Here is a 12,500-nt window from a genome sequence, read left to right as displayed (position 1 = left end):
CTTGCTACGGCGTCGCCCAACATGCAATGCCACGGCCTCGGCCCGCATGCCTTGCTACGGCGTCGCCCAACATGCCATGCCAGGGCCTCGGCCCGCATGCCGTGCCACGGCCTCGGCCCGCATGACATGCCACGGCCTCGGCCCGCATGCCATGCCATGCCACGGCCCGCATGTCTTGCCACGGCGTTGCCAAACATGCCATGCCACGGCCTCGGCCCGCATGCCATGCCACGGCGTCGCCCAACATGCCATGCCACGGCCACGGCCCGCATGCCATGCCACGGCCTCGGCCCGCATGCCTTGCTACGGCGTTGCCCAACATGCCATGCCACGGCCTCGGCCCGCATGCCATGCCACGGCCTCGGCCCGCATGACATGCCACGGCCTCGGCCCGCATGACATGCCACGGCCTCGGCCCGCATGCCATGCCACGGCCTCGGCCCGCATGCCATGCCACGGCCTCGGCCCGCATGCCATGCCACGGCCTCGGCCCGCATGCCTTGCCACGGCGTTGCCCAACATGCCACGCCACGGCCTCGGCCCGCATGCCATGCCATGCCACGGCCCGCATGTCTTTGCCACGGCGTTGCCAAACATGCCATGCCACGGCCTCGACCAGCATGCCATGCCACGGCGTCGCCCAACATGCCATGCCACGGCCACGGCCCGCATGCCATGCCACGGCCTCGGCCCGCATGCCTTGCTACGGCGTTGCCCAACATGCCATGCCACGGCCTCGGCCCGCATGCCTTGCCACCGCGTTGCCCAGCATGCCATGCCACCGCGTTGCCCGTCGTGCCATGCCTTAGCCTTGGCCAACATGTCGAGCCACGGCCTCGGCCCGCATGCCATGCTACGGCGTCGCCCAACATGCCATGCCACGGCCTCGGCCCGCATGCCTTGCTACGGCGTCGCCCAACATGCCATGCCACGGCCTCGGCCCGCATGCCTTGGTACGGCGTCGCCCAACATGCCATGCCACGGCCTCGACATGCCTTGGTACGGCGTCGCCCAACATGCCATGCCACGGCCTCGGCCCGCATGCCATGCCACGGCGTCGCCCAACATGCCATGCCCCGGCCACGGCCCGCATGCCATGCCACGGCCTCGGCCCGCATGCATTGCTACGGCGTTGCCCAACATGCCATGCCACGGCCTCGGCCCGCATGCCTTGCCACCGCGTTGCCCAGCATGCCATGCCACCGCGTTGCCCGGCGTGCCATGCCTTAGCCTTGGCCAACATGTCGAGCCACGGCCTCGGCCCGCATGCCTTGCTACGGCGTCGCCCAACATGCCATGCCACGGCCTCGGCCCGCATGCCTTGCTACGGCGTCGCCCAACATGCCATGCCACGGCCTCGGCCCGCATGCCATGCCACGTCCTCGACCCGCATGCCATGCCACGGCCTCGGCCCGCATGCCATGCCCCGGCTTCGGCCCGCATGCCATGCCACGGCCTCGGCCCGCATGACATGCCACGGCCTCGGCCCGCATGCCATGCCACGGCCTCGGCCCGCATGCCTTGCTACGGCCACGGCCTCGGCCCGCATGCCATGACATGCCACGGCCCGCATGTCTTGCCACGGCGTTGCCAAACATGCCATGCCACGGCCTCGGCCCGCATGCCATGCCACGGCGTCGCCCAACATGCCATGCCACGGCCTCGGCCCGCATGCCTTGCCACCGCGTTGCCCAGCATGCATTGCCACCGCGTTGCCCGGCTTGCCATGCCTTAGCCTTGGCCAACATGTCGAGCCACGGCCTCGGCCCGCATGCCTTGCTACGGCGTTGCCCAACATGCCACGCCACGGCCTCGGCCCGCATGCCTTGCCACCGCGTTGCCCAGCATGCCATGCCACCGCGTCGCCCGGCGTGCCATGCCTTAGCCTTGGCCAACATGTCGAGGCACGGCCTCGGCCTGCATGCCTTGCTACGGCGTCGCCCAACATGCCATGCCACGGCCTCGGCCCGCATGCCATGCCACGGCAGCGGCCCGCATGCCTTGCCACGGCGTTGCCCAACATGCCATGCCACGGCCTCGGCCCGCATGCCATGCCATGCCACGGCCCGCATGTCTTGCCACGGCGTTGCCAAACATGCCATGCCACGGCCTCGGCCCGCATGCCATGCCACGGCGTCGCCCAACATGCCATGCCCCGGCCACGGCCCGCATGCCATGCCACGGCCTCGGCCCGCATGCATTGCTACGGCGTTGCCCAACATGCCATGCCACGGCCTCGGCCCGCATGCCTTGCCACCGCGTTGCCCAGCATGCCATGCCACCGCGTTGCCCGGCGTGCCATGCCTTAGCCTTGGCCAACATGTCGAGCCACGGCCTCGGCCCGCATGCCTTGCTACGGCGTCGCCCAACATGCCATGCCACGGCCTCGCCCCGCATGCCATGCCACGGCCTCGCCCCGCATGCCATGCCACGGCCTCGGCCCGCATGACATGCCACGGCCTCGGCCCGCATGCCATGCCACGGCCTCGGCCCGCATGCCTTGCCACGGCGTTGCCCAACATGCCACGCCACGGCCTCGGCCCGCATGCCATGCCATGCCACGGCCCGCATGTCATGCCACGGCGTTGCCAAACATGCCATGCCACGGCCCCGGCCCGCATGCCTTGCTACGGCGTCGTCCAACATGCCATGCCACGGCCTCGGCCCGCATGCCATGCCACGGCCTCGGCCCGCATGCCATGCCACGGCCTCGGCCCGCATGCCATGCCACGGCCTCGGCCCGCATGCCATGCCACGGCCTCGGCCCGCATGACATGCCACGGCCTCGGCCCGCATGCCATGCCACGGCCTCGGCCCGCATGCCTTGCCACGGCGTTGCCCAACATGCCATGCCACGGCCCGCATGTCTTGCCACGGCGTTGCCAAACATGCCATGCCACGGCCTCGGCCCGCATGCCATGCCACGGCGTCGCCCAACATGCCATGCCGCGGCCACGGCCCGCATGCCATGCCACGGCCTCGGCCCGCATGCCTTGCTACGGCGTTGCCCAACATGGCATGCCACGGCCTCGGCCCGCATGCCATGCCACGGCCTCGGCCCGCATGTCTTGCCACGGCGTTGCGAAACATGCCATGCCACGGCCTCGGCCCGCATGCCATGCCACGGCGTCGCCCAACATGCCATGCCACGGCCACGGCCACGGCCCGCATGCCATGCCACGACCTCGGCCCGCATGCCTTGCTACGGCGTTGCCCGACATGCCATGCCACGGCCTCGGCCCGCATGCCTTGCCACCGCGTTGCCCAGCATGCCATGCCACCGCGTTGCCCGGCGTGCCATGCCTTAGCCTTGGCCAACATGTCGAGCCACGGCCTCGGCCCGCATGCCTTGCTACGGCGTCGCCCAACATGCCATGCCACGGCCTCGGCCCGCATGCCATGCCACGGCCTCGGCCCGCATGCCTTGGTACGGCGTCGCCCAACATGCCATGCCACGGCCTCGACCCGCATTACATGCCACGGCCTCGGCCCGCATTACATGCCACGGCCTCGGCCCGCATTACATGCCACGGCCTCGGCCCGCATGACATGCCACGGCCTCGGCCCGCATGCCATGCCACGGCCTCGGCCCGCATGCCATGCCATGCCACGGCCCGCATGTCTTGCCACGGCGTTGCCAAACATGCCATGCCACGGCCTCGGCCCGCATGCCATGCCACGGCGTCGCCCAACATGCCATGCCACGGCCACGGCCCGCATGCCATGCCACGGCCTCGGCCCGCATGCCTTGCTACGGCGTTGCCCAACATGCCATGCCACGGCCTCGGCCCGCATGCCTTGCCACCGCGTTGCCCAGCATGCCATGCCACCGCGTTGACCGGCGTGCCATGCCTTAGCCTTGGCCAACATGTCGAGCCACGGCCTGGGCCAAACTTGCCATGACACGGCCTCGGCCCGCATGCCATGCCACGGCCTCGGCCCGCATGACATGCCACGGCCTCGGCCCGCATGCCTTGCTACGGCGTCGCCCAACATTCCATGCCACGGCCTCGGCCCGCATGCCAAGCCACGGCCTCGGCCCGCATGACATGCCACGGCCTCGGCCCGCATGCCTTGCCACGACGTCGCCCAACTTGCCATGCCACGGCCTCGGCCCGCATGCCATGCCACGGCCTCGGCTCGCATGACATGCCACGGCCTCGGCCCGCATGCCTTGCTACGGCGTCGCCCAACATGCCATGCCACGGCCTCGGCCCGCATGCCATGCCACGGCCTCGGCCCGCATGACATGCCACGGCCTCGGACCGCATGCCTTGCTACGGCGTCGCCCAACATGCCATGCCACGGCCCCGGCCCGCATGCCTTGCCACCGCGTTGCCCGGCATGCCATGCCACCGCGTTGCCCGGCGTGCCATGCCTTAGCCTTGGCCAACATGTCGTGCCACGGCCTCGGCCCGCATGCCATGCCATGCCACGGCCCGCATGTCTTGCCACGGCGTTGCAAACATGCCATGCCACGGCCTCGGCCCGCATGCCTTGCTACGGCGTCGCCCAACATGCCATGCCACGGCCTCGGTCAGCATGCCATGCCATGGCACCGCCTTGTCCAGCACGCCGTGCCGCAGCGTTGGCCAGCATGCCTTGGCCGGCATGCCATGCCAATGCCTTGGGCCAACATGGCGTGCCACGGGCTGGGCCATGCCGGTCCGTTGCCCGGCATGCCACGGCCGTGGCGGCATGGCAAGCCACGGCCTCGGCCAGCATGCCATGCCCCGGCCTCGCCCAGCATGCCATGGCACGGTCTTGGTCAGCATGCCATGCCATGGCACCGCCTTGTGCAACGTTGGCCAGCATGCCTTGGCCGGCATGCCATGCCAATGCCTTGGGCCAACATGGCGTGCCACGGGCTGGGCGAGCATGGCATGCCACGGGCTGGGCGAGCATGCAACGCCACGGCCTTGGCTAGCAGCAAGGCATGCCACGGCCTCGGCGAGCATGCCATGCCATGCCAAGGCCAAGGCCAAGGCCAAAGCCAAGGCCAAGGCCAAGGCCAAGGCAGTGGGCAAGGCCAAGTCCCTGTGCAAGGCATGGCCAAGGCCAAGGCCATGGCATGCCACCGCCTCGATCGATCTTTTTGAACATGATTCTTTTATAATCTTACCCAAACCGTGCAACACAATTAAAAATGCACTACAATCAATTTTAAATGTCATTCCCTATTTTTTTGCAATTTTTCTGGAGCTTTTCGAATTTTTAAAGCCCTTATTTGGCATAAAAAAATCAAAATAAAATAAAAAAAATGAAAAAAATAATTTAATAATTTCTATAATTACTAGTGAATCATCCTTTAATTATGGGAATTTTTCCATAATTTGTTGACCATTTTTATTAATTTTTATTATTTTTTAAGTATTAATATCGAAATAAATTAAAATAAAATATTTTCGGTAAAAAAATATTTTTTTTAATTTTTTTTATGGTGTATTAAATTATTTCCTACAACTTTCATGTTGAAAGTTTTGGCAAAAAACCATTACTTTTTAAAAAAACCCCATTATGACTCCTCGAACATGCTTGATGTTTCCTCCTGCCAGACTGAAAAGGGCTTAACAGGCTATTATAAGGGGGGGGCACCTCCCTTGCCCAGGGCAAGGCAGTGGCAGGTACGCCCCATGTTGGGCGCGGCCTGGGCTGCGGCCTTGGGTTACATGCACTGCGGCTCGACCGCGGCCTGGGCTGCGGCCTGGGGCGGCTCGGCCGCGGCCTTGGGCGGCCTGGACCGCGGCCTTGGGCGGCCTTGCGCGGCCTGGGCGCGGCCTTGCGCGGCCTGGGCGCGGCCTTGGGCGGCCTGGGCGCGGCCTTGCGCGGCCTGGGCGCGGCCTTGGGCGGCCTGGGCGCGGCCTTGCGCGGCCTGGGCGCGGCCTTGGGCGGCCTGGCCGCGGCCTTGCGCGGCCTGGGCGCGGCTTTGGGCAGCATGGCGTGGCATCCGCGCGGGCGTGGGCGGCCTGGCATGCGCGCGGCATGGGCAGCACGGCATGGCATGCGCACGGCCTGGGCGGCCTGGCATGCAGCCGGCCTGGCATGCCCGCGGCGTGGGCAGCACGGCATGGCATGCGCACGGCCTGGGCGGCCTGGCATGCAGCCGGCCTGGCATGCCCGCGGCGTGGGCAGCACGGCATGGCATGCGCACGGCCTGGGCGGCCTGGCATGCAGCTGGCCTGGGCAGCACGGCATGGCATGCGCACGGCCTGGGCGGCCTGGCATGCAGCCGCCCAGGGCAGCCTGGCCTGGCATGCCCGCGGCGTGGGCAGCGTGGCCTGTGCGAATACCGCGCGCGTGGTCTTTTGACCACGGTGCGCGTGTTGCGCGCATGGTCGCGCACGCCTTTGCACGCCTTCGCACGCAACGCACGTCTAGTGATAAGAACCGCAGCCAAGGCAGCCCAGCCCCAAGGCCATGGCCAGCAGCATGGCATGCCACGGCCAAGGCAGGCCAGCCAAAGCCAGCAGCTTGCCATGCCAAGGCCAAGGCCAAGGCCAGCAGCATGCCATGCCACGGCCAAGGCAGCCCAGCCAAAGCCAGCAGCATGCCATGCCAAGGCCAAGGCCAGCAGCATGCCATGCCACGGCCAAGGCAGCCCAGCCAAAGCCAGCAGCATGCCATGCCAAGGCCAAGGCCAGCAGCATGCCATGCCACGGCCAAGGCAGCCCAGCCAAAGCCAGCAGCATGCCATGCCAAGGCCTAGGCCAGCAGCATGCCTTGCCACGGCCAAGGCAGGCCTGCCAAAGCCAGCAGCATGCCATGCCAAGGCCAAGGCCAGCAGCATGCCATGCCACGGCCAAGGCAGCCCAGCCAAAGCCAGCAGCATGCCATGCCAAGGCCTAGGCCAGCAGCATGCCATGCCACGGCCAAGGCAGCCCAGCCAAAGCCAGCAGCATGCCATGCCAAGGCCTAGGCCAGCAGCATGCCATGGCAAGGCCTAGGCCAGCAGCATGCCATGCCACGGCCAAGGCAGGCCAGCCAAAGCCAGCAGCATGCCATGCCAAGGCCAAGGCTAGCAGCATGCCATGCCACGGCAAAGGCAGCCCAGCCAAAGCCAGCAGCTTGCCATGCCAAGGCCAAGGCCAGCAGCATGCCATGCCACGGCCAAGGCAGCCCAGCCAAAGCCAGCAGCATGCCATGCCAAGGCCAAGCCCAGCAGCATGCCATGCCACGGCCAAGGCAGCCCAGCCAAGGCCAGCAGCATGCCATGCCACGGCCAAGGCAGCCCAGCCAAAGCCAGCAGCTTGCCATGCCAAGGCCAAGGCCAAGGCCAGCAGCATGCCATGCCACGGCCAAGGCAGCCCAGCCAAAGCCAGCAGCATGCCATGCCAAGGCCAAGGCCAGCAGCATGCCATGCCACGGCCAAGGCAGCCCAGCCAAAGCCAGCAGCATGCCATGCCAAGGCCAAGGCCAGCAGCATGCCATGCCACGGCCAAGGCAGCCCAGCCAAAGCCAGCAGCATGCCATGCCAAGGCCTAGGCCAGCAGCATGCCTTGCCACGGCCAAGGCAGGCCTGCCAAAGCCAGCAGCATGCCATGCCAAGGCCAAGGCCAGCAGCATGCCATGCCACGGCCAAGGCAGCCCAGCCAAAGCCAGCAGCATGCCATGCCAAGGCCTAGGCCAGCAGCATGCCATGCCACGGCCAAGGCAGCCCAGCCAAAGCCAGCAGCATGCCATGCCAAGGCCTAGGCCAGCAGCATGCCATGCCACGGCCAAGGCAGGCCTGCCAAAGCCAGCAGCATGCCATGCCAAGGCCAAGGCCAGCAGCATGCCATGCCACGGCCAAGGCAGCCCAGCCAAAGCCAGCAGCATGCCATGCCAAGGCCTAGGCCAGCAGCATGCCATGCCACGGCCAAGGCAGCCCAGCCAAAGCCAGCAGCATGCCATGGCAAGGCCTAGGCCAGCAGCATGCCATGGCAAGGCCTAGGCCAGCAGCATGCCATGCCACGGCCAAGGCAGGCCAGCCAAAGCCAGCAGCATGCCATGCCAAGGCCAAGGCCAGCAGCATGCCATGCCACGGCCAAGGCAGCCCAGCCAAAGCCAGCAGCTTGCCATGCCAAGGCCAAGGCCAGCAGCATGCCATGCCACGGCCAAGGCAGCCAAGCCAAAGCCAGCAGCATGCCATGCCAAGGCCAAGGCCAGCAGCATGCCATGCCACGGCCAAGGCAGCCCAGCCAAGGCCAGCAGCATGCCATGCCACGGCCAAGGCAGCCCAGCCAAAGCCAGCAGCTTGCCATGCCAAGGCCAAGGCCAAGGCCAGCAGCATGCCATGCCACGGCCAAGGCAGCCCAGCCAAAGCCAGCAGCATGCCATTCCAAGGCCAAGGCCAGCAGCATGCCATGCCACGGCCAAGGCAGCCCAGCCAAAGCCAGCAGCATGCCATGCCAAGGCCAAGGCCAGCAGCATGCCATGCCACGGCCAAGGCAGCCCAGCCAAAGCCAGCAGCATGCCATGCCAAGGCCTAGGCCAGCAGCATGCCTTGCCACGGCCAAGCAGGCCTGCCAAAGCCAGCAGCATGCCATGCCAAGGCCAAGGCCAGCAGCATGCCATGCCACGGCCAAGGCTGCCCAGCCAAAGCCAGCAGCATGCCATGCCAAGGCCTAGGCCAGCAGCATGCCATGCCACGGCCAAGGCAGCCCAGCCAAAGCCAGCAGCATGCCATGCCAAGGCCTAGGCCAGCAGCATGCCATGCCACGGCCAAGGCAGGCCTGCCAAAGCCAGCAGCATGCCATGCCAAGGCCAAGGCCAGCAGCATGCCATGCCACGGCCAAGGCAGCCCAGCCAAAGCCAGCAGCATGCCATGCCAAGGCCTAGGCCAGCAGCATGCCATGCCACGGCCAAGGCAGCCCAGCCAAAGCCAGCAGCATGCCATGGCAAGGCCTAGGCCAGCAGCATGCCATGGCAAGGCCTAGGCCAGCAGCATGCCATGCCACGGCCAAGGCAGGCCAGCCAAAGCCAGCAGCATGCCATGCCAAGGCCAAGGCCAGCAGCATGCCATGCCACGGCCAAGGCAGCCCAGCCAAAGCCAGCAGCTTGCCATGCCAAGGCCAAGGCCAGCAGCATGCCATGCCACGGCCAAGGCAGCCCAGCCAAAGCCAGCAGCAAGCCATGCCAAGGCCAAGGCCAGCAGCATGCCATGCCACGGCCAAGGCAGCCCAGCCAAGGCCAGCAGCATGCCATGCCACGGCCAAGGCAGCCCAGCCAACGCCAGCAGCTTGCCATGCCAAGGCCAAGGCCAAGGCCAGCAGCATGCCATGCCACGGCCAAGGCAGCCCAGCCAAAGCCAGCAGCATGCCATGCCAAGGCCAAGGCCAGCAGCATGCCATGCCACGGCCAAGGCAGCCCAGCCAAAGCCAGCAGCATGCCATGCCAAGGACAAGGCCAGCAGCATGCCATGCCACGGCCAAGGCAGCCCAGCCAAAGCCAGCAGCATGCCATGCCAAGGCCTAGGCCAGCAGCATGCCTTGCCACGGCCAAGGCAGGCCTGCCAAAGGCAGCAGCATGCCATGCCAAGGCCAAGGCCAGCAGCATGCCATGCCACGGCCAAGGCAGCCCAGCCAAAGCCAGCAGCATGCCATGCCAAGGCCTAGGCCAGCAGCATGCCATGCCACGGCCAAGGCAGCCCAGCCAAAGCCAGCAGCATGCCATGCCAAGGCCTAGGCCAGCAGCATGCCATGCAACGGCCAAGGCAGGCCTGCCAAAGCCAGCAGCATGCCATGCCAAGGCCAAGGCCAGCAGCATGCCATGCCACGGCCAAGGCAGCCCAGCCAAAGCCAGCAGCATGCCATGCCAAGGCCTAGGCCAGCAGCATGCCATGCCACGGCCAAGGCAGCCCAGCCAAAGCCAGCAGCATGCCATGGCAAGGCCTAGGCCAGCAACATGCCATGGCAAGGCCTAGGCCAGCAGCATGCCATGGCAAGGCCTAGGCCAGCAGCATGCCATGCCACGGCCAAGGCAGGCCAGCCAAAGCCAGCAGCATGCCATGCCAATGCCAAGGCCAGCAGCATGCCATGCCACGGCCAAGGCAGCCCAGCCAAAGCCAGCAGCTTGCCATGCCAAGGCCAAGTCCAGCAGCATGCCATGCCACGGCCAAGGCAGCCCAGATAAAGCCAGCAGCATGCCATGCCAAGGCCAAGGCCAGCAGCATGCCATGCCACGGCCAAGGCAGCCCAGCCAAGGCCAGCAGCATGCCATGCCACGGCCAAGGCAGCCCAGCCAAAGCCAGCAGCTTGCCATGCCAAGGCCAAGGCCAAGGCCAGCAGCATGCCATGCCACGGCCAAGGCAGCCCAGCCAAAGCCAGCAGCATGCCATGCCAAGGCCAAGGCCAGCAGCATGCCATGCCACGGCCAAGGCAGCCCAGCCAAAGCCAGCAGCATGCCATGCCAAGGCCAAGGCCAGCAGCATGCCATGCCACGGCCAAGGCAGCCCAGCCAAAGCCAGCAGCATGCCATGCCAAGGCCTAGGCCAGCAGCATGCCTTGCCACGGCCAAGGCAGGCCTGCCAAAGCCAGCAGCATGCCATGCCAAGGCCAAGGCCAGCAGCATGCCATGCCACGGCCAAGGCAGCCCAGCCAAAGCCAGCAGCATGCCATGCCAAGGCCTAGGCCAGCAGCATGCCATGCCACGGCCAAGGCAGCCCAGCCAAAGCCAGCAGCATGCCATGCCAAGGCCTAGGCCAGCAGCATGCCATGCCACGGCCAAGGCAGGCCTGCCAAAGCCAGCAGCATGCCATGCCAAGGCCAAGGCCAGCAGCATGCCATGCCACGGCCAAGGCAGCCCAGCCAAAGCCAGCAGCATGCCATGCCAAGGCCTAGGCCAGCAGCATGCCATGCCACGGCCAAGGCAGCCCAGCCAAAGCCAGCAGCATGCCATGGCAAGGCCTAGGCCAGCAGCATGCCATGGCAAGGCCTAGGCCAGCAGCATGCCATGCCACGGCCAAGGCAGGCCAGCCAAAGCCAGCAGCATGCCATGCCAAGGCCAAGGCCAGCAGCATGCCATGCCACGGCCAAGGCAGCCCAGCCAAAGCCAGCAGCTTGCCATGCCAAGGCCAAGGCCAGCAGCATGCCATGCCACGGCCAAGGCAGCCCAGCCAAAGCCAGCAGCATGCCATGCCAAGGCCAAGCCCAGCAGCATGCCATGCCACGGCCAAGGCAGCCCAGCCAAGGCCAGCAGCATGCCATGCCACGGCCAAGGCAGCCCAGCCAAAGCCAGCAGCATGCCATGCCAAGGCCAAGGCCAGCAGCATGCCATGCCACGGCCAAGGCAGCCCAGCCAAAGCCAGCAGCATGCCATGCCAAGGCCAAGGCCAGCAGCATGCCATGCCACGGCCAAGGCAGCCCAGCCAAAGCCAGCAGCATGCCATGCCAAGGCCTAGGCCAGCAGCATGCCTTGCCACGGCCAAGGCAGGCCTGCCAAAGCCAGCAGCATGCCATGCCAAGGCCAAGGCCAGCCGCATGCCATGCCACGGCCAAGGCAGCCCAGCCAAAGCCAGCAGCATGCCATGCCAAGGCCAAGGCCAGCAGCATGCCATGCCACGGCCAAGGCAGCCCAGCCAAAGCCAGCAGCTTGCCATGCCAAGGCCAAGGCCAGCAGCATGCCATGCCACGGCCAAGGCAGCCCAGCCAAAGCCAGCAGCATGCCATGCCAAGGCCAAGGCCAGCAGCATGCCATGCCACGGCCAAGGCAGCCCAGCCAAGGCCAGCAGCATGCCATGCCACGGCCAAGGCAGCCCAGCCAAAGCCAGCAGCTTGCCATGCCAAGGCCAAGGCCAGCAGCATGCCATGCCACGGCCAAGGCAGCCCAGCCAAAGCCAGCAGCATGCCATGCCAAGGCCAAGGCCAGCAGCATGCCATGCCACGGCCAAGGCAGCCCAGCCAAGGCCAGCAGCATGCCATGCCACGGCCAAGGCAGCCCAGCCAAAGCCAGCAGCTTGCCATGCCAAGGCCAAGGCCAGCAGCATGCCATGCCACGGCCAAGGCAGCCCAGCCAAAGCCAGCAGCATGCCATGCCAAGGCCAAGGCCAGCAGCATGCCATGCCACGGCCAAGGCAGCCCAGCCAAAGCCAGCAGCATGCCATGCCAAGGCCAAGGCCAGCAGCATGCCATGCCACGGCCAAGGCAGCCCAGCCAAAGCCAGCAGCATGCCATGCCAAGGCCTAGGCCAGCAGCATGCCTTGCCACGGCCAAGGCAGGCCTGCCAAAGCCAGCAGCATGACATGCCAAGGCCAAGGCCAGCAGCATGCCATGCCACGGCCAAGGCAGCCCAGCCAAAGCCAGCAGCATGCCATGCCAAGGCCAAGGCCAGCAGCATGCCATGCCACGGCCAAGGCAGCCCAGCCAAAGCCAGCAGCATGCCATGCCAAGGCCAAGGCCAGCAGCATGCCATGCCACGGCCAAGGCAGCCCAGCCAAAGCCAGCAGCATGCCATGCCAAGGCCTAGGCCAGCAGCATGCCTTGCCACGGCCAAGGCAGGCCTGCCAAAGCCAGCAGCATGCCATG

The sequence above is a fragment of the Camellia sinensis genome, chromosome 6 (assembly GCF_055761805.1).
Source record: "Camellia sinensis isolate YWXY chromosome 6, ASM5576180v1, whole genome shotgun sequence".
NCBI lineage: Eukaryota > Viridiplantae > Streptophyta > Magnoliopsida > Ericales > Theaceae > Camellia > Camellia sinensis.
The sequence above is the reverse complement of the archived record's forward strand: the minus strand, read 5'-3'. Positions refer to the sequence as shown.